General features: G+C 34.3%; 1 protein-coding gene across 4 annotated transcripts in view; it reads right to left on the bottom strand.

The window, feature by feature from the left end:
• Positions 1–20,559, bottom strand: part of LOC111047779 (protein ECT2) — a 263,745-nt gene that overhangs the window by 199,480 nt on the left and 43,706 nt on the right. For 2 of the 4 annotated variants that reach the window (XM_039441642.1, XM_039441645.1), the window contains one exon: positions 16,357–16,423. The exons of 1 other annotated variant lie outside the window; for it this stretch is intronic. The gene's annotated coding sequence lies outside the window, so the exon portion shown is untranslated. Of the gene's footprint in view, positions 1–3,390; positions 3,410–16,356; positions 16,424–20,559 lie in introns of those variants that run through there. One more of the 4 variants, XM_039441647.1, reaches the window with a different exon arrangement.

Genomic DNA, 20,559 nt, shown 5'->3' with positions numbered 1-20,559 from the left:
TGCATGTCTGCCAACCAGTCTCTAGACTTCCACATTAATTTACCTGCCTATCCAATCAATCCCTAACACAAAAACATGTCTTCTGGTCACTCCTTCACTTAATTCGCACCTTTACGAGAAAGTGAGGGAAATTCCTCTGTCACCCCCTACAATCAGACTCAATCTGCACTCTCTAAGCTACTATTCAATCCCACCTATAATTGGTGAGTGACTTTTCACCCACCCAGTAGAAAATAAAACGGAAAGTATTTTTGTCGAATTTGGGTCAAGAATGAAAGGGTTACTTATAAGAAAAATGACAGAGAAAAATCATCAATAATTCTAAAAAAGAACGCATTATTTGTAGAACAATATACATCTTGATTTTCACTGAATATTTTATAATGTCTAGTCCATCAATCCAGTCTCATGAACTCATAAAAAAAATCATCAGGTTACAATAATTACAATTATATGTTAACAATTTGGTTTAAAATCTAGAACAATCCAGGTGTCAGGCTGTCCGGTAATTTGATACCATTGATAGGTATTTCTTAATAGTCTATTATTATCATCATGATAAACAGGTTCTTGAAAACATCCTAAGCCTAACCTGGGTGGGTCTGGGGTCTGGGGTCCGATTCGTATTGAGAAGGAAGGTCTACCACGGGGAAAAGATTTTAAAATTAGCCTCAAAAAAAGTTTTTTGAAGCGCTATCTGGAAGTATAATGACTAACCTAAAGTTAAAAAATATTTTTCATTATTTCTATGTTAGTCCCAAGAGGACGACGTACCGGCGTGTACCGTCCCAAAAAGAGCACTAGCTATGGTGCACATGGGCCTGGGCCTGTGTCAATGCTAACATAAGAAAAACATATGATAAGATAAGATATTCATTTATTCAACATAGAATATCATACTGTACAATACAATAAACAGTTGAGCATCGTCAGAAAATATAATCCAGAATAAGTTATTGAAAGAAACCTCACATCAATGAAATATAAAATTAGAGAACAAAATTAAACCAAGATAATTAAAAAATGTGCCTATAGCCTACCTGTATTTATACAACTTATAAGTGCCAATATGTACTAAGGATTACAGAAATCGTTTACTCTATAGTAAGCCTTTGCAGCTAGAAAGGTGTATAAACTATTTTTGAATAAGCTGACGCTCATTGACTTGGACTTCAACTCAGCAGGCAATTTATTGTATAACTTAGCACCAATGTAAGAAGGAATTTTCTCATATAATGCTCCAAGCTACAGTACAAACAATTCAAACATTTCAGGATTATGCTGAAATAATGCATACATTCTATAGCTAAAACTATATTTTTTATAAAATATTTTTATAAAAGTGAAATGGCTCTCACCTTTCAAGAGATTTAATTCGAGTCAAGAGTACTTCCAAATTACGCTAATATTTCTTTTGCTCTTGAAGTTAGTTTTTCCAGGGTTTTCAGGAGCACAGGGATGTTTGAACTTTAAGTCTGAATTCGATTCACAGGTTCAGCTTAGGTAATAGGGTAATGGCGATGCTGAGCTAGAGGGGCTTCTTCTCCACTTTTTCATTGCATTTTTGAATTTTTCAATTGGATTGGAACTTGGAAGGATTTGATAATTCCTTACAACCCTACATAATTTCTATCTCGAATTTCATAGAACTCGACTGAAATAAAATAATTCTCATAATATCATATTTCTATCTCAATCATAACTCTTCAGGAAAAATATATTGCCATTCAATCTGATAAAAAAATGTTTTCATTGGAAAAATAATATATTTGCAACCTTTAGCTATATAGTGAAAATCAACTGGTGATTGAATCTAGGCTCTAGCCTGAAAGTCTCTATTGATTATTCAACGGAAGAAAGCAAGCTCAAATGAAGAATGCAGGTAAGCGAAGCGATCATGCCGGTTATCACACAATGTACTCAAGAATTGTCAGCAGAGTTGGATGGGTGATCTATATAATATTAATTATTTTCTTATGTGTTAAAATTACAAAGATAATGATCATGACCGTAAGATTCTTAGCAAAAAGGCACTACCTAGTGAGGTAGTGTGATTTGATCTCCATCTCGGAGCTTACGGGTTCAAAGGCCATATTTGACATTAACACGCGGAATTTTAATTTCGGGTCAAGGAGTTCTAATCATTGATTCTAAGATAATCAAAAAGAGAATTGAAATTATGGCTTGGAAGTGCCTAAATTATTGGCGAAGTGAATTTATTTCACTATATTTCACCCATATTTCTGTTCAAAATCATTCCCGTTTTCTTCAAATTTTAGCCAATTATTTTTACGAATAATGAAGTTTAGCATTGTAAGCAGTAGCCTAGTCTTACTCGGTGAATTTTGGACTATTTAATTAGAATTATATTCACACGTAAAATAGTCAGTAGAGATAAAGTACAGTCATGGCCTTCTCTATAACCTTTTGTATCGCTTTATCTGTTTGAAACAATTTCTAATTCGTTGATATTGTTCTTTTTAATAATAAGACTATGGTGATGTAATAGAGAATTTTATTGCAACACCAACTCGCGTGGGCAGTTTATGAGGTGGTTATGAGGTCAGTATGACATAGAGTGAAGGGAAATAATAAAGTTACCCTTCACACATTGGTATTAAGTTCGATTATTACAGGAACACATGGCGTGAAGGAAAAGAAAATATAATAACTTAATGGATTGAACTTGAAGGTGAAATGAGAAGAAAACACCATACCGGTATCTATTGGAAATTTCTTCAAACATCCAACCAATGAACAGTAAGTAAATTTCTGTCCAATGCTTAGATAGCTTCTGTCATACATCGGTATAGCACATATCTTGGATAGATTTATTTATATTTTTCACTGGTTCAACATCCAACTTCAAGATAATGACAATGAGAATCAATGTTACTGTGTAGGCTAATTGCTAAGTGTGACTTTGGCCTCACACTTCTACCTCAACAAAATGAAATACTGTATTACTTGATTCATATAATAATTAACATAGAAACACTCTCAGATTCAACACCACATGCCTTGGACGAAATAAAATCAAAAGCAAAGTAAAAACAAGAATAAGAGATTGAAATCAATTATTGCAAGTAATGTGAATGTGTCGAAATGCGTGTAATTCCCATATCCTGCTCCCTTCTTATTTTCTCCGTTTGTAATATCTTCATCTGTAATATTTTTTATTGGGTAGCATTTAATTTGGAATTGAATTTTTATTATTGATAAGATAATATATTTTTGTGGAGTTCAGGTCTCTGATACACTCGACATTGATGATTGATCATACTAAACCTGTCGTTCACCATAGGAACAACTTGTTCTTGATAAAAGTCATAAGATAATTATCAATTCATATAAAATAAATTTATTCCTGTCAAGTTTGTAGAAAAATACCTGGTTGATGAAATAAGCTTACGTCTGGTAGCGTCGATCGGCTTCTGATTGTGGCATGTACGTACTGGCTTCCACAATAACTTAGCCCAAATATGGTTGGCTATAAACTTTAATTACCGATCAAGTTTTTACAGCAGTTCCGTAGAACATCCACCCCCTACATGACTGAATTAATGTGGTGTAGTTATGCAATATACGCATGACTTGCTAACAAGTATTGCCACGTCATGTCTATCTTAAATTAATAATTCTATTTATTAGAGACGCATCAATGTTGAAAACATTGTTGATTACAGTCTGCTTCACGTTTTCAATATACACCAATAAAACACTTGTATGGCTCAGGATGCCCGATGCCCGTACCTTGAAGCGGTAAAAGCAAGAGTACAATGCTAGAGATACGCGACACATATCAGTCCAACTATGCTACGATATACAAGTGAGGTTCTTTGTTATGTAACTCATACCACACATGACACTGAATCCTCCACATGCAATAATCCAAAACATTCTCGTTTTGACTTGGATAGGTTTGACTTGATGTGACGCCAATCTGTTCAGATTGTTGACACTGAACTTCTCCGTAGCTGTAAAACTGTCATGATACTGATACACTAGGCCTATTCAATGCTTCCGATAGATCTGTGATATAATTGTGGTATAAACAACTGGAATAAGCAATAAGCGAAATTGTATAGGCGAAACGTAAGACGCAACTAGGCTCACTACCCTACCAACCGTTGTAGGGACCGAGATGTGCTTGCACAAACCGGTATAGCCTACATGTTTGCAAAAACCGGCTCGCGGGCCATCCGCAAAATAGGCCTGTGTAGACGCGTGCGTAAGCTCCTCGACGAGAGAACACAAACCTGCACTTCAAAGCAGTTTCAAACTTTGAATTGGATCAACTTCAACAACTTACGAATTATTCTCCGGTGCCAGGCTTTAATTCATTATTTGATAATAATGAGGAACAATCGTTGTTAACACTATAAATACCTGATGTACAGTGTAGCCGATTTCAGATAATTTACCTCAACTGATTGGCTGTTATTGGTTAATTAATACTTGGATATACTGGATAAATAATTACGATAGCTGAGAATATTTTATACTTTTTAACGTATATTATTTATTTCATCATACAGATTCGTTAGCACAAAAGTATGTGAAGTTGGAAGAAAGATAATAAGCCTAAGTGGAATAATTCACGAAACATTCAAAAGTATTGAAGTGAGGGAATAACCTTGAGTACCAAAAAGTGTCAAAATAAAAACTGTACTTGAGAGAAACTAGATAATATATTCATATACAATATGTCAATATTGAATATTCTCTCTCTTTATCCAACTGCTTGAATCATCCTTGTGCGACTATGTATCTGTATATTTTTTTATTATCAAAGTATCATTCAGGACACAAATTTATGAACACATTCGTCACCAAGCAATTCATTAATTGATTAAACAGTGAATCACTAACATGTTCATTGAGTATTTAATCAAGAATTCGCTTTTGGTAACAATAGACGAAAAAATCAACCAGAAAATATCATGATATTATTAAAAGTAGTGAAAGTGTGGGTTACATTTGTCTGTATGAATGCAATATTCTTAATAGGTAAACCGATTAGTCTACCGTTGAGGCTATTTCTCGGCAATCCTGTAAATGGCAATTCGTGTAAAAAAATGAAATTAACAATGGAAATAAATATTATAAAGGCGATTAAGATTTGAACAATTCTTTCCATTGAGTAAATTCTACATTATGGAAAATAACACTAGTAGGTATTGAAGAAATCTCATGTTCTGACATACGGTACGGGATTTCCCATCTCTCGTTCACATATCAAAGCTTATATTTTGCTCTGATAAACTGTAAACTGTAGCAAAACGCGGAACTGAAAGTTGAATCGGAAAAAACAGAACGTCTATACTTTTCACCTATACTGTTAGAAAAAAATAACAAGAACTGCATTGAAAGTTATAAGTATTGAGAGGTACAGCACAACCTGGTTCATAGAATGCAATCTTTTTCAACACTTTGTATTCAAGGATTGCTAGGACGCTGAATATGCAACAGTTGAGTGCAAAAAAGCATCTCACACTTGCAGTTGAGAACAGGAAGACCAGCCAGTCTAGTAGGCCTACACAAGGGGGCGAGTGGCGAGTGGCGAGTGGCGAGTGGCGAGGCCGAGGGTCAGTCACTGTAGGTGACAATTGAAAAGGGTCATTCAATCAAAAGAATTATACTTCGTCAATTTTTCACCAACATACTCCTAATATTCAAATCCATACATACGAGACAGTGTATTTCTTTTGTGTATAATCTACACAATAATCACAAAACTAGCTGAACCGCTTTGCAGATCAGTTTCTACAAATATTTTACTGATGAGAAGGTTTTGAGATCAAAGTCTGTTTTTCATTGCATTTTTATTTCGAACTAGCAGGTAATCTGTGATCCGCAAAGGTCTATTTTAAAACTTGACAAACTGAAAACTTGACCGAGTGGAATCTAGAAAAGTTTGAAATAGGCCTATAACCATCCTCGGTTAATTAAGAATCGATATGCAAAATTTCAAGTCAATCAGTCCAGTAGTTCAGACGTGATGATGCGTCAAATATAATTTTCCTATCCCGTACATGTATTTCCCTATCCTGTATATGACAGCTCTTTCCTAGAGCTATTTCCTAGACACCTATTTAAGGTTTTCCTAGTACTTGGTTATCTACAGTTGGAAAACCCCTTCAATCTTCCATCCTTTTTTTGCACTACTTTCTTTTTATTTTGTTTCAATGTGTATTGTTGTTGTTTGTTTGCATGTACCGTATTCTTTTTGCTATTCTCTGTAATAAACTTGTATGTGTGTGTGAAAATAAATTGAATTGAATTATAGTATAGATTAGAATCAAGTTTTATCACTAATTCAATTGAATGAGAAATATTATATCATCAGACATTTGCTTTATCTTTGACAGAGAGTATATTTTCTACAGAGGAAAGAACAATATTTATTATTGAACTCTCTTCTATCATATTATTGTTTGAATATTTGCTCAAACAACAAAAATTTATCTCAAATGAACATTTTTCTGCATCTTTGCGGTTTCAACTAGTTTCATTATTCTGTCCTGAGGTCACTCGCAGACTGTCCTTGAAAATTTCAAGAAATATGAAAAAATATTGGAAAATCAACAACCATCTTTTTGATGAAAATGGAATGTCATGAAATGTGTTTGAAATTTTCAATCAATCTCCTACCTTTTGAGAAATCATCGGCAGTCCCTCACGCCACATGAGGGAGAGGGGGGCATAACAAGAGTTAGTTATGTAGTCGATAAAAGCTTTCAAGAAATTTTAGTCTGAAAGTTATCAAAAATAGAGTCATGAAAACTTCCTGTTTTCAAATGTTTGCGCTAATTGGACTAAAATTCAGAAGTGTATGGAACATGACCTACTTTTTGCTTTGGACTAGGCCTATATGGTATAAATCAAAATTCGGGGAAGGAACAGTTTTGAGCTGTGCCTGTTGGTCCTTCTCCAATAATTTTAGGGAATTGTTCGTGTTTTATGTGAGAAAGCTTGTCAATCTCATAAAGGTAGGCTAACTATGGCCGGGTCAACAGGCAACAGCTCAAGTGAACATCGCAAATAAGCTGAGCCATGAGCCGAGTGTTCATTCAGTGTCACAACTGGCGTTAGGCAACGACATTCTCTTTCCGCTACTCTTTTCAATTTAGTGCTGGAAAAAACACTGCAGAAGTTGGGTACGTCAGGAACAATAATAAATAGAACCTGCCAAGCTATGGCCTATGCGGATGATATTGTTTTGTTAGCAAGGAATGAGCATAGCCTGAAAGAAAAATGTTTTGCACACTCAAGGAGGAAGCTACAGTTTTAGGCCTTGAAATAAATGTAGGTAAAACAAAGTACATGCGAATGTCAGCAGATTTCAATTTCAATTTTTTCAATTTTCAATTTCAATTTATTTTCCTATACACACATACATAAAATACAAGTAATATTAAATTACAACAAGAATAAACAACTAGCAAAATTAGTACAAAAAAAACAAAAATGTCCGTACAAGATGCTAATTCAGAATTTGGTGTAAAGGGGTGGGATTGAAGCTCTTCCAACTATGGTTACCCATGTACTAGGAAGGCTTTCAATCCTTGAGAGGAAAATAAAGGATTAGGAAAAAAGGTGAGGTGGGATGATAGGATAGTTAATTTAATAAAGAAAAATAAATAAAAAGGTCCACACTAGATTGGTAAGTGAGCACACAAAAACACTAAGTTCCTCTTTTACTTTGTTTAATTTACAGGTAGAAAAATAGTTCGTTTTAATCCAAATACTAATATCATGTTTTATTTTTTTAGTCAATTTTGCGCAGCAGATATATTCTTCAGGAATTTTATTTATCAATTTAGTGCTTAAATATATAAGTTGTCTTCTGATGGTTTCAATGTTTGTATTGTACATAAGATACTTATTTGAGGAGGGTCTCAGATTGTACAGGTTATTGATTGTGTTATTTGTGCAAGGAAAATTAGCTTTATGTTTGATTATATATTTCGCTACATTTATTACGTACAACTGCCTAACTGTTAACACATTAAACTCTTTGAAAGTCAAGTCGGTTGGGTAAAGTCTGGGTTTATTTAAAATTGTTTTGATTATTGATTTTTGAATTATGAAAAGCTCTTCTAAGTGAGAATTATAACAGCCCCCCATACGGATATACCATACTGAATTATGGACTGGACCAGTGCAAAGTAAACCATTTTTAGATGTTTTGAGTTCAGAATTTTTTTTGCTTCGTAGAATTTATAGGATAGATATCTCATTCTTCTGCAAATAAATTTTATGTGTATGTCCCACTTCAAATTTTCATCTATTTGGACACCTAGATATTTGGTACTTTTGACTCTTTTTATAGTAGGGCAGGTGCAGTTATTGTTGCAGTTTGAGTGGAGTTTCAGATTTAAATTCTCATCAGGTTTACCAGTTGTATTGAATGCGAAGGTGATGTAATTGGTTTTTTCAATGTTCAGGCTCAGGGTGTTTCTGTCCAACCAATTTTTTATGAGCAAACAGTTCTGTTCTGCAATTTCATGTACCCCAGTCCAAGATTCCCCATGGAAAATAGCTGCAGTGTCATCTGCAAAAGATATAGTTGTGGCGTTTTTTAATTTCAGCTTTAATAAGTCATTGATATATAATATAAAGAGGATTGGTGATAGTACCGTTCCCTGAGGCAAACCGTAGGAGGTCATTTTGGATACATCAGTAAGTCCGTCGATTGTTAAGGACTGGGTTCTATCTCTCAAGTAGCTCTTTATGAGTTCTAGAAATATTCCCCTAAAGCCATATCTTTCGAGTTTATTGTAAAGAAAACTATGTGGTATTGTATCAAAGGCTTTTTTAATATCCAGGAAAACTGCTATAGATTTGTAATTGGAATTCAAGTTTTGTGAAACAGTATTAGAAAATTCAATTAACGCATCTTCGGTACTTTTCGCAGTCTGGAATCCAAATTGATTCTTATCTATTATTATTTTATGCTTGTTCAAATACACAACTAATCTCTTCTTTATAATTTTCTCCATGATTTTTGCTAGATTACTAATAAGGCTGATTGGTCTGTAGTTACTTGGGTCCAAGGGATCTCCTTGCTTGAATAAAGGTTTTATCTTGGCGGTTTTGAAATGTTTAGGGAAGTAGCCTTGTTCAAAGCATTTGTTGAAAATCACGGAAAGCGGCTGTGAAATAGTGTGGCTTATATGTTTGAGTACTTTGTTATTGAGATTATCCAAGCCTGGGGTGCAGTTATTTTTCAGCTCTTTTATTGTCGCTTGAACTTCATTGAAGTTTGTCGGTCTCATAAAGAAGGAATTCGGTAGAGGAGTTTCAATTACATCGTTGTTGAAATTGAAATTTGGAGAGCTTGTGGGATCATTGTTTATAGTTTTAGCCTGTCTCTCCCCAACATTGGTGAAAAAGTCGTTCAACCTTTCGGCATCAACTCCAATTTTACAACACTCTTTCTTCCCCTCCCCGATAGCATCATTAATACACCTCCAAAGCTTTGAACTATTGGTATTACATTGTTCTATTTTATCCCTATAATAGTTATCCTTCGCCTCACTTATGAGTCTATTCAATGTATTACGATAAACTCTGTATGTATTTATCGAATCAGCATCTGCAGGGCCTTTTCTTATTTTATCATGCATTTTATCCCGTATAATAATTGATCTTATTATTCCGTCCGTAATCCAAGGTTTTAAGGGACGCTTTCGGCGAGGAATATACTTCTCAGTTTTACTTGAATCCATAAAACCATTTATACGATCCACAAAATTGTCAACTAGGGTATCTATAGTATCATCATTTCCAAAAATAGTTTTCCAATTTTCTTTTTCCGATTTTTCAGCAATTAGTTTGTAGTTGTATGCAATTTTAACGTTATTTGTAGGCCTGTTTCTATGTGAAGTGGTTTCAGGATTTTTCTCATTACCCAAGTGTAATAGTACAGAATAATGATCAGTTATTGTTGTTTTGAAAATATTTCCAAAAATATAGTTGAATTTGCTGTTATTTTTGAAAAATATGTGATCTATGCACGATTCAGTTGTGGTCGAGACTCTAGTACTCCCATTTATATAAGACTTATAACCTCTGCTCAATAAAATATGCAGGTATTCCTGAACCTGTGTGCTAGTTGATTGAATATTAATATTTATATCACCAACCATGCAAACAGTTATTGAATTAGGTATATTATCGAGGAAGTTATTTAGACTGCTGATAGAATTCTCAGTGTTTTGATTTCTAGGTGATCTATAAATTCCTATAATTCTAAAAATTTTTTCATCCGACATTTTCAATTCCAAGCACAAAGAGTTGGCATCAACTATGTTACAGGCAATCTCACAGACATCAATATTATCTCTAACATAAATGTACAGACCGTCGCATTTGTTCATCTTTGAGCATTTATTTACTTCGGTGAAACCTGAGATCTTATAAGTGAATGGCATGTTCTCGGTATGCCAAGTTTCGGTTAGAACAATTACATGTATATCAGTTTTTAAGCTGTTTATACAACAAATGAGCTGGTTGAAATTTGCATGGAGGCTACGGATATTAGTTGAAAAAATATTTAAAAATTCAACATTTTTTCCATTTATGGAAGGAACAAAATTAATGTAGTCATCGATTTCTGGAGTGAAGTTATCAGTTTCCAGTGATGTAAGGATTTCATCGATATCAGCCATGATCAATTTTGTTAGTATTAGCTTCTCCTTTCAACAACCTTTCTCGATTCCATGACAAAAGCTCTTCTCCTGTCCTGTCCTTCACTCTATCAATTATGTCCTGAACTGCATCATTGTAGCCTGTTGTTAGATACCTGAAACTTTCTGTATGCCTGGGTATTGCAACAATAGCATGCGGCACACTGTTATAAATTGTATTGTCTCTTGTGTCAATTCTCACTAATACTACATCCTTTGATGTGAGCCCCTGTGCTTCGTGAATTGTGTTAATTCTTTGAGACTTATATTTTTTCATTGAATTACTTAGAATTTGTTTCTCTTTCTGCGTAAATGTCAGTATCAGAGTATCTTCCTTTAGCTGATGAGTTTCGCCGTTTTTGAAAGTTGGAAGTATAGATTTTATTTGGAGGTTTTTTGTGCTGATTTCGTGGTAGAATGATTGAAGGGCAAAACAGACATCTACAGGACACCGCTTAGTCATTGTTATATATTCCTCAGGCTCACAGAAATCTGAAATTTTGTTCCACTTGGTAACTACTGGAGATCTTTCTATGTAAGGTATCTGGTTGGAGTCACCTACTACTATAATTTCCGTTGCTCCACTCAATTCTGCAATAAACCCGATGTATCCCGCATGCATCATTTAAAGATTTAAAGGATAACATAATCATTTTAAGGATAACATAATTATTAATTATGTAGGATGCTACTGTCCTATAATCTAATTTAAGCTGGATAGATAAGTTCTCTTTTGTGTAACGTCTTGAGACTGATTCTCTTATATCTTTAATGCTTGCTCTAGTTTGAGTTAATACTAGATCTTTTCCTGGCGTGTGTTCTCTTATGATATATGTAGATTTTCCACAGCCAGGTACTCCTTCTATCCAACTGACTTGTGGGAATAGAGGCTTGTTGATGTGTAGATGAAAGAAAAAGACTGATTAGAAACTTGAAAATAGAAGACGATTGTCAGGTTGAAGGCGTCAGCGAGTTTAAATACTTGGGAGTAACACTGACAGCTGATAATAAAACTAGTCATGAAATCTCCACCCGAATTATGATGGGCAATCGGGCATATTATGCTAATCAGAAAATTTTCAAAAGCAGACTAATTTCTAGGCAAAACAAGGTAAATATGTACAAAACATTGATCAGGCCGGTTGTGACTTACGTAGCTGAAACGTGGACCATTTTGAATACAGATGAAAGAGCGTTGAGATCTTTTGAGAGAAAGATGTACAGGAGGATATGGGGACCGGTCTGCGTTGAAGGAAACTGGAGAGCCAGATTCAACAATGAGATTTATGAAGCAATTGGCGAAAGAAATATTATAAGGTGTATCAAAGCAAAAAGAATAGAATGGCTTGGTCACGTGGTAAGAATGAGTGATGAAAGAGTACCACAAAAGCTGCTTGATTAAAGGGTGATGAGCACCCGAAAAAAGGAAGAGGAAGAAGAAGATGGATCAGCGATGTGGTAGAAGATCTCCGTGTGCTAGGTGTGGCAAACTGGCGGCAGGGAGCACAAGAGCGGGATGTATGGAGGCGTCATGTAGAGGAGGCCAAGGTCCACCCAGGACGTGTTTTGTGTATCATGAAATGACAGTCTATAAGAAGACCTCTTTTTATCCCAACCAGATAATAAAATCGAAATTCTATTAGAATAAATAGATAATGCAAATTATATTGAGTAATTAGAAATTTCTATTCTTGAGGGAAGTTATCAAAGTCAATTACCCATTTACTTTGAAATCGAATTGAGGCTTGAATGAGGCTTGGGTTGGCATATCAGTTTCAGATTATGGATATAATTGAAAAATATGGGAATTTATGGAAACTATTTTCCTTCTATATTGCACACAGCCACATATCAAAATATGATTACAAATTGAAGCCATTTTCATACTAAAATATGGTTTATACTCTATAAACATACATTGAAGCTCGTTGATTTGATTGGAAGTGATAGAAGAAGTTGTTTATTAATAATCGACTGGCGTTCACTAATTGAGATGAGTTGGAAAATTCATCGAAGATGTAAACTGGACTATGACTCCAAATTCTAATGTTAGAATGATAAAATGCATGATCTTGAAAAATTTCACATATTTCTCAATGGGAAAAATCAGAGAGCTTCATCTATTACTATGTCAATAATGGACGACTTAATGCTAAAAATACAGAAAACTTTAATAACTCAATAACTTATAAAGAGATGTTCTTTGTAGGAGACATACGACCTACATGAACACACTTTAAAGTTGAGTAGAATTTCTAATGATGTATTTACTTATTCTTCTTGTTAATGGATACTGAAGTTGTAGATCATCTTATGGATCAGGATGAAAAACACTTCAAAATGATTATGAAACCTTATGATTTCATAATTTTTCTCAATGGATTTTGATAAGTTGGAAAAATTCCTATATATTGATAATTTGAAAATATTCAAAAGGAATACTCAGATTTCTATTGAGTTGTAAAATTCTCTACTCTCGGATAATATGGTTTTGTTGGGTAGAGTCCCAGAGCCTGTATGTCTGTTATTGTAATCGCCCCGACCGCCCAAACACCCCACATAACACCATGAACAAAATTCATAGCTATATACATATACGCTGCTGTTTCACTGCCATTTGCTACGGGCCCGGTAATTTGAGTAGGCTATACTATTTTTCCTCAGATATTTCACTACCTAGGCTTCTATAATCCACTGTTTTAGACAACTCGAGTAAATAAACACGGTTGAACAACTGTGTACTTCGGATCAGCTTTTAATAAGGAAAGTGACACAAGACAAAATCTGGCATCCTAAGAAACAGTCGCTCCACTCTATTAGGTATATTACTTTTCTGTGAATGTTTGAAAAAAATCAAATTAAAGCCTGTTTCAAGTAGTCAGTAACTATATACCTACTGTACCTATAATATAATAAAGGAAAGAACTGGCTTTTACACGTACGAGATAGGAAATTCAAGAATGAAGCATCATCATGTCTGAACTACTAGACTCATTAACTTGAAATTTTGCAAATAAATTCTCAATTTACCAAGGATTGTTAAAGGTCCTTTTTCAATCCTTCAAGATTTCATTACATGAAGTTTTCATATTGTCATGCTTCCAGTTTGTTAAACTTTGCTAACTTTGTTTGAGATTGATGATAGATAACTTTCTTTTTCTACAATTGCGCATAAAAAAGAATTTACATACTCAATTCTCCTCGTAAAACAGCTTATTTCTGAGGAGAATCTGCTTTTTCGCTTGTTAACCATCTGTGCATCGCAGCAGATTTTCTTTACGCTTGCTAATCATTCGCGCATGCGCAGAAGAGTTTCTTTACGCTCGCTAATCAGCTGATGATAAGCAGCTCGCCAAAAGTAGGCCAGATCTTAACCTAAAAAGTCGGTAATTGTACCGGTTCTGCACTCTGCAGCCATGATGGATATCAGTGAAGACGAATTATTATTAACTCAGCCAGTTATAAGTAATTTAACAGGTTTGGGCAGTTTTAGGAAAAAAATTGTATGTAATTCGCGCGTAATGCTTCTTTATTGCTCTTGCAAAATTATCACACTCTGCTCCGTGTCGCGTGATAAGTGTTTCGCGCAAGTGATAAAGTCGCGCATTACGCTCTTAAGACATAAATTCTTCTATTCTTCTATTTATCGATATGTCCTCTTTAATAGTAAAGTCAACGGTTATATTTTCTATCTTCTCATTGTTCTTCTATCTATATAGATCTGGATTTTAGTAGGTCCAGTTTGTCAAGTTTTTAATCAAACCCTTGCGGAGCACGGGTTACCTGCTAGTACACAATATAGTGTATATGATACCTACTGTAATACACAATCATTAGGTGATCCAATAACGACAATACAAATCCATAAATGAAGTTAGATTCTATCTGAGATGAACTGTGGGACTAGAATTCGTGATTCATGTTATCTCTTCACGACTTTGAACTCTGAATAATTCTGTTAGGATATGAGGCTGTAAAATTAAGTAGGAAATATTTCATTTTGAAAGTTACCATCCCACACATAATATTAACATGTGTTTAAAATTTTATTAATATTAAAGTAAGAAACTCGCCAAAAATAAACATTCAGTCATCGAAATGTGTTCAAAGGATTATGTTGTTTGGAAAAGAAAGTTGTAAAAACGAATATCAATAGAAGTTTATAAAATAAGTTTGGAGAATCTTATTTCGAAATATAAGATATCCTACATTTTGGGGGCTCGTCCGGGATTGAATTGAAAACGGTGCTTTATGAAAGAGTGAAGTGAATATATTTCCCACAATATGTCATTCTTAGCAAAATAAAAAAATCGATTTAATAAAAATATCAGAAGAACTTAATATTAATCTTCCTATCAACTCTAGAGTGGTACAAATAAGTAGATTGATTGCCGAATTAGAAGGCTACGACGAAGAGTTTACCATGAATCTGTAGGAGAGGCTTACAAGATAATTATACAGGTGATTTCGAGTCAATGTTCTTGTAACCTGGTTTGACTGATTTAAAAATTTTATGAATTTCAAAACAATGTTTTATGAATTTTAATTTCTTTGATAAATGATTCCAATCAAATAGATAAATTGAGAATGAAATGACAGATTGTGAAATGGTTTTGAATATTAAAAGTTTTTCAAAGACAATGCCAAGATAAGAAGGGTATTTCTATCTCTCGACCTAGAGTATCATAGATGAATAGTTGGAAGCAGAGAAGACCGTCGGAAGCAACATTGCTTGGTGCCTCAAGGAAGTCACACATAGGGTGTGTGCAATGGTAACTGCCTAGGGTGTGCTGGTTACAACATGCATTCACATGCATTAGGGTATGTATGAGTGAGAAAATCAGGAGCAAGTGCGAGTGTTACTAGCTCGAATAGGATTCTTCAGCATGTGGCTGAGAGGAAGCACAGCTGTCTGGAACTGCAGAAGCATGGCTGTCTGGCAGGGAGGAAGCGTGGCTTGTCTGGAACTACAGACATGGGGGTCTGGCAGGGAAGAAGCGCGGCTGTCTGGAACTGCAGAAGCATGGCTATCTGGCAGGGATGAAGTGTGTATGTCCTGAAGCATAGCTGAGCGGAGAATTGTTTGATTTAGAGGTTTGAGACATCGTTGGTGGGGACGCGATGAGCCCACAAGTTTGAGGATCAAATGCTGCTATATCTAATTGTTTAATTTCCATTGGAGATCCGAAGAATTCAAATTGTTTGTTTTATTTAATGAAGGTGAATATGTGGCTTGAGGGCAAGCCAACTCATCAGAATGGCCGAATTGTAGGAAATATTTCATTTTGAAAGTTACCATCCCACACATGATCTTAACTTGTGTTTAAAATGTTATTAATTAAAGTAACAAACTCGCCAAAAATAAACATTCAGTCATCAAAATAGGCTCAAAGAATTCATGTTGTTTGAAAAAGAAAGTTGTAAATACGAAAATAAACAGAAGTTTATAAAATTAGTTGGGAGAGTCTTATTTCGAAATATAAGATATCCTACAATTATGAAGCTTGATTCATCAAGTACTTGATGAACAACTACCTAAGCTGAGCAATTCGGTTCAGTTATCTCTGCTAAAACTTCACCATGCTTTATTAATTAACAAAGACTTATTAAAAATAGCCACAATAAACAAACATGCTTAAATTTTCCTTTAGAAGTTACTTACAGTCATTTCAGAAACTTCAGTGTTCACTGTTTAATCTCAATCAGTTTAAAGAGGTGTTCTGCGTAGCCTGCAACATGATATTCCATTTGAGCACTAAATACAGTTGTCTCTAATTGATGAGAATAGAGAATTATTGTCATTACCATACCAATAATTTTGGTTAAATAGTGCTCCAATTGCTGTAAGAGAAACAAACCCTTTATGACTATCAGTGAATAATGTGTTCGCCAAGTATTTGGGGAATGGAAGATATTTAATTATCTTTAGTATACATCGTTTTTTGGCAATAAAAGACAAGGGATTTTGTACATTTTCTACAACTACTGTACTTTCAATCGTACACAAAGAGTAAAAAAGGATTGAATAATGGTGCGAATTGGAATAAATCATGACCTCTACTAAGTCAGCATCATTCAGAATGAACTAGCCTACATAGTATAAATTTAATAATTTAATATGAATAGTATGACACAGTAATACAATCACTCTGGACATGCATTATAGTTCCATAAATAATGTGATAAGCGTTTTGATTAGAATTTGCTAGTTTTGTCAAACGGCAACAGCTAATATAAATATGTTTTGAAAACTAGCTACTGAAAAGTCAAAATAATAATATGTGAGTGGCGATATAAGTTTGTATTATTTTTAAATGAATAAAAGTGCTTATGTATTGTTCATGAATTTATCAAGTGATAAATTAATAATAACTCGCTCATAATCTAGAAAGATGTGAAGGGATCTCAACTGATGTAAACAACATATTAGTACTTTAGAAGAAGTACTTCAATTAGCCAAATAACAAGTCAATACCCAGTTAAATGATAATTGGAATTGGACTTGTAATACAAAAAAATAAATACCTTTATTGAATGCAATTGCATTACAATTTTACAAGTGATCTACAATAATCACGTAGACGTATACTGCATGGCAAAGTGCCATCAGGATTGGCATGCTGTGTGTCTTTTTTAACATCAGTTTTCTTTTAATCGATAGAAAATTAATTCTATAGCATGAAAATAGTAAAAGAATGTATAAGAAATAAGGTGAAATAGTTTCATAAGATAGAGGAGATGATCTCTCCCTAAAATGATTGGCTAATCAATAATTGACAATATGGAAGTCAAGTTAAATTCCTAGGTATTTATACCTGTTCACCACTTAAATAAGTTCGTTGCTGTGCCATCAAACACCATGCCTACTCGTTTTGCCTCCTTTCATGGAAATCATTATTTTTTATTTGTTCAAATCAACCTGCAGGTTCCAGTTCTTGCAGTAATCTTCCATGCCAGCTATCATACTCTTCAAAGAAAGTCTGTCCGGAGCAAGAAAAGCTATGTCATCTGCATAGCCTAACATTTTTATACATATGCCTCCAATAGTGACTCCCCCATCCAGCCAGTCCTTCAAAAAGGCATAAACTTTCCTGATATTGAATATGTTGTCTATGGTTGAATAGGACTTCCTGAAGCCAGGTTGGGACTCACGCAGAATGTTGTGATGTGACATCCATTACTCCAGCTTGTCAAGTGGAGTTCCAGTAAACAGCTGCAATACACTGCATTGAAGAATGATATTCTTCTGACGTTTAAGGACTCATTGCTGTCTTCTTTTTTGAATATCGGGAAGATAAAAGACTCCTTGAAGCAGCCAGGGAATTCAGGAGAGTCAAAAAACGGGTTGAAAACGTTTGTAAACTTCACCAAAAAACCCAATGTTATCCTGAAATTTTCTAAAAAAAAAGATGAAGGAGTGAGGAAATTTTCTTGGACAACAAACTTGATCTGTATAATAGTTGAAGTAATTTGTGTCTAAATTTGAAGTTGATTGATGAAAGCAATCAAAATTTATCGTCGAGCATACATACAAACATTTGTTAGTGACGTCTCTAGCCGCACGGCTAGAGTCGTCGCGGTAGGAGCACATAACCTTTGAATATTGAATATGAATCGAAAATGCTTTATAGCGAACACATCCAATTCATCCTGAATTAATGAAATAATTTCTATAATCAGCTGGTCATGATCATAACTATTAATCATTTGCCTTGTTAATCATGTGTCTCGAGCTGTTTGTAGTCACAATATATAATGATTTTCTCATCGTCACATTTTCACCGTGATAATTGCCTGAGAGTAGCCTCAAAAACCGAAAATTTGCCGCCTTCTATCAGCTGTCGTCCATGTATGAAAAACTATTATTTTCTAGGCTTGGAGAATATCAAGTAATAGTTTCCAAAAATACTGCTAACATTAAATCAGCTATTCTATTCAATTATTCAGGGCATTAAAATTCCATTAGACAATATTTAATGTTCCTCCGTTCAGTCATTGAAGGTTTGACTTACCACTTTCATACAAAGCACTTTTTTCAATTTCTCAGTCTCATCTGAATTTGAAACTTAAAAATAAGTGCATGAGTTTGTTTTGCAGTCAGTTGCTTGGTTCTCACTTTTTTGATTCTTTCCTTTCTCTAGAACAATCATTATCGTACTTCAATATTGCATAGCCGTCCCTTCCCTTCCTTCCTTGCAATGAGTTGACAGTGTAGAAAAAAACAATTAGAAATTGATTTCTCAATATACAAATATGTATGATCATGACACTGATGATATGATCACTGGCACATATGAAATTTTATCTGTGAGACAATCAAGGCAAAGGCAAGATACATTCAATACCAATGGAAGATAATGGATTTACTCAGCTGAATGGATTCAATGATTCGATGATTCAATGATTTATTACAGCCAGAAAATACATACAGTACACTAGGCCAGCGATACCTGTAAGCCTTTCAACAAGTTTAGGCCTACTCATGTTGGTTTAGTTCAAATAAGTGAAAATGTCATAGCAGTAATGGAATAACATGGAGTGAGTTGTGAAAGTCCTTATTTGCAAGTCATTAAACTATGCGATTCAAAATTTCCTAAATACAGTGAGTGAGCCGTGATTTATGGTTTTTTCGTTTGTTGAGAAATGGGAAAGAGAGAAGTTTTTATTCGTTGTCTGATAATCTGATTTTTATGAGCTACTTGAACTGTGTGATTCTGTTTATTTTGAGTTGATGAGAATTTTTTTGTTTTTTCTTGCATGAGAGCTCTGATTTTGTCAATGACAACCTTCCATAAGATGATAATTGTTCCTGGAAAGCAACTGTACATAGAATGAAGTTTCTCTCAATTATAAGAAAAGGAAGTATCCACAACATTGTGGTATTGTGCCTGAAATATTTTTCAGTACAGTACAGTACAGTACAGTACAGTACCATAAACTTTATATGGGTCCTTATTTTTTTTATTTCTCCTTTTTATAACTTTATTAGATTCTCCAAATTTAGCAATGAACTGTATTATCATCCTATATTTCGAAACTGATCTGAAACATTTTTGTTATAGTTTCCCTTTGGTTGACTGAATTTGCTTGAGTAAAATTGATCATTTATAAATAATGTCGTTCATACTCGACCTGTTTTGCAGAAACAACAGTTAAGTGCTATAGAACTTGGTTAACAACCAAGGAGGAATGAATTTCCTCACTTTACAATTCTGTGGGAACAATAAGGTACAAGCAATCTTCCTCTACATTCCAACAATCATCACTCCATCTATTGCAGAGCAGGCAACTATCGGTAGGACGTAAAGAAACAATGAACAATGTAGTAATAATGCAGAAGAGAATGGCATTTTTTGTTCAAGTAGTACGGCTCTCTAAAACCAGGACGCAGCACTTACCTGAACTCAGTGTTTTAAACCTGTTTAACAACCGGTATGGCAACCACCATTATTTCAGTTTAAATTTTGTAAAAGATGCTGCCCGGCTACCCCAAAACCAGTAGAGAAAAGTTATTCCATCTTTTCGAATGAATCCATCCAATTTTGATTGATCATTCTTGCGTTTTCATGTTGATACTGTAGTGAAATTGTAATACACAAAAGAGTTCAGTCAAATAATTGCCTAATAATAGTCTAATAGTATATAAAAAATAATTGCCTAATGCTGAAATCACAGGAATTGAAGTAATGCAGTCACAACCTGGACCTTGAAAAATATCTTGTCTATAGTCCTTATATTAATTTTATCTTCATAGTTTATGAGAAGGATATCAATACATAACGTTCCTCGAGAATGAACTGTTGTAGATTCATTGTTAACGTTCCATGTAGATCTTTCAAATCGCATTTCATGTTAATATTCTTGG

This window comes from Nilaparvata lugens, chromosome X, assembly GCF_014356525.2.
Source record: "Nilaparvata lugens isolate BPH chromosome X, ASM1435652v1, whole genome shotgun sequence".
Classification (NCBI taxonomy): Eukaryota; Metazoa; Arthropoda; class Insecta; order Hemiptera; family Delphacidae; genus Nilaparvata; species Nilaparvata lugens.
This window is presented reverse-complemented; position numbering and strand designations above follow the sequence as displayed.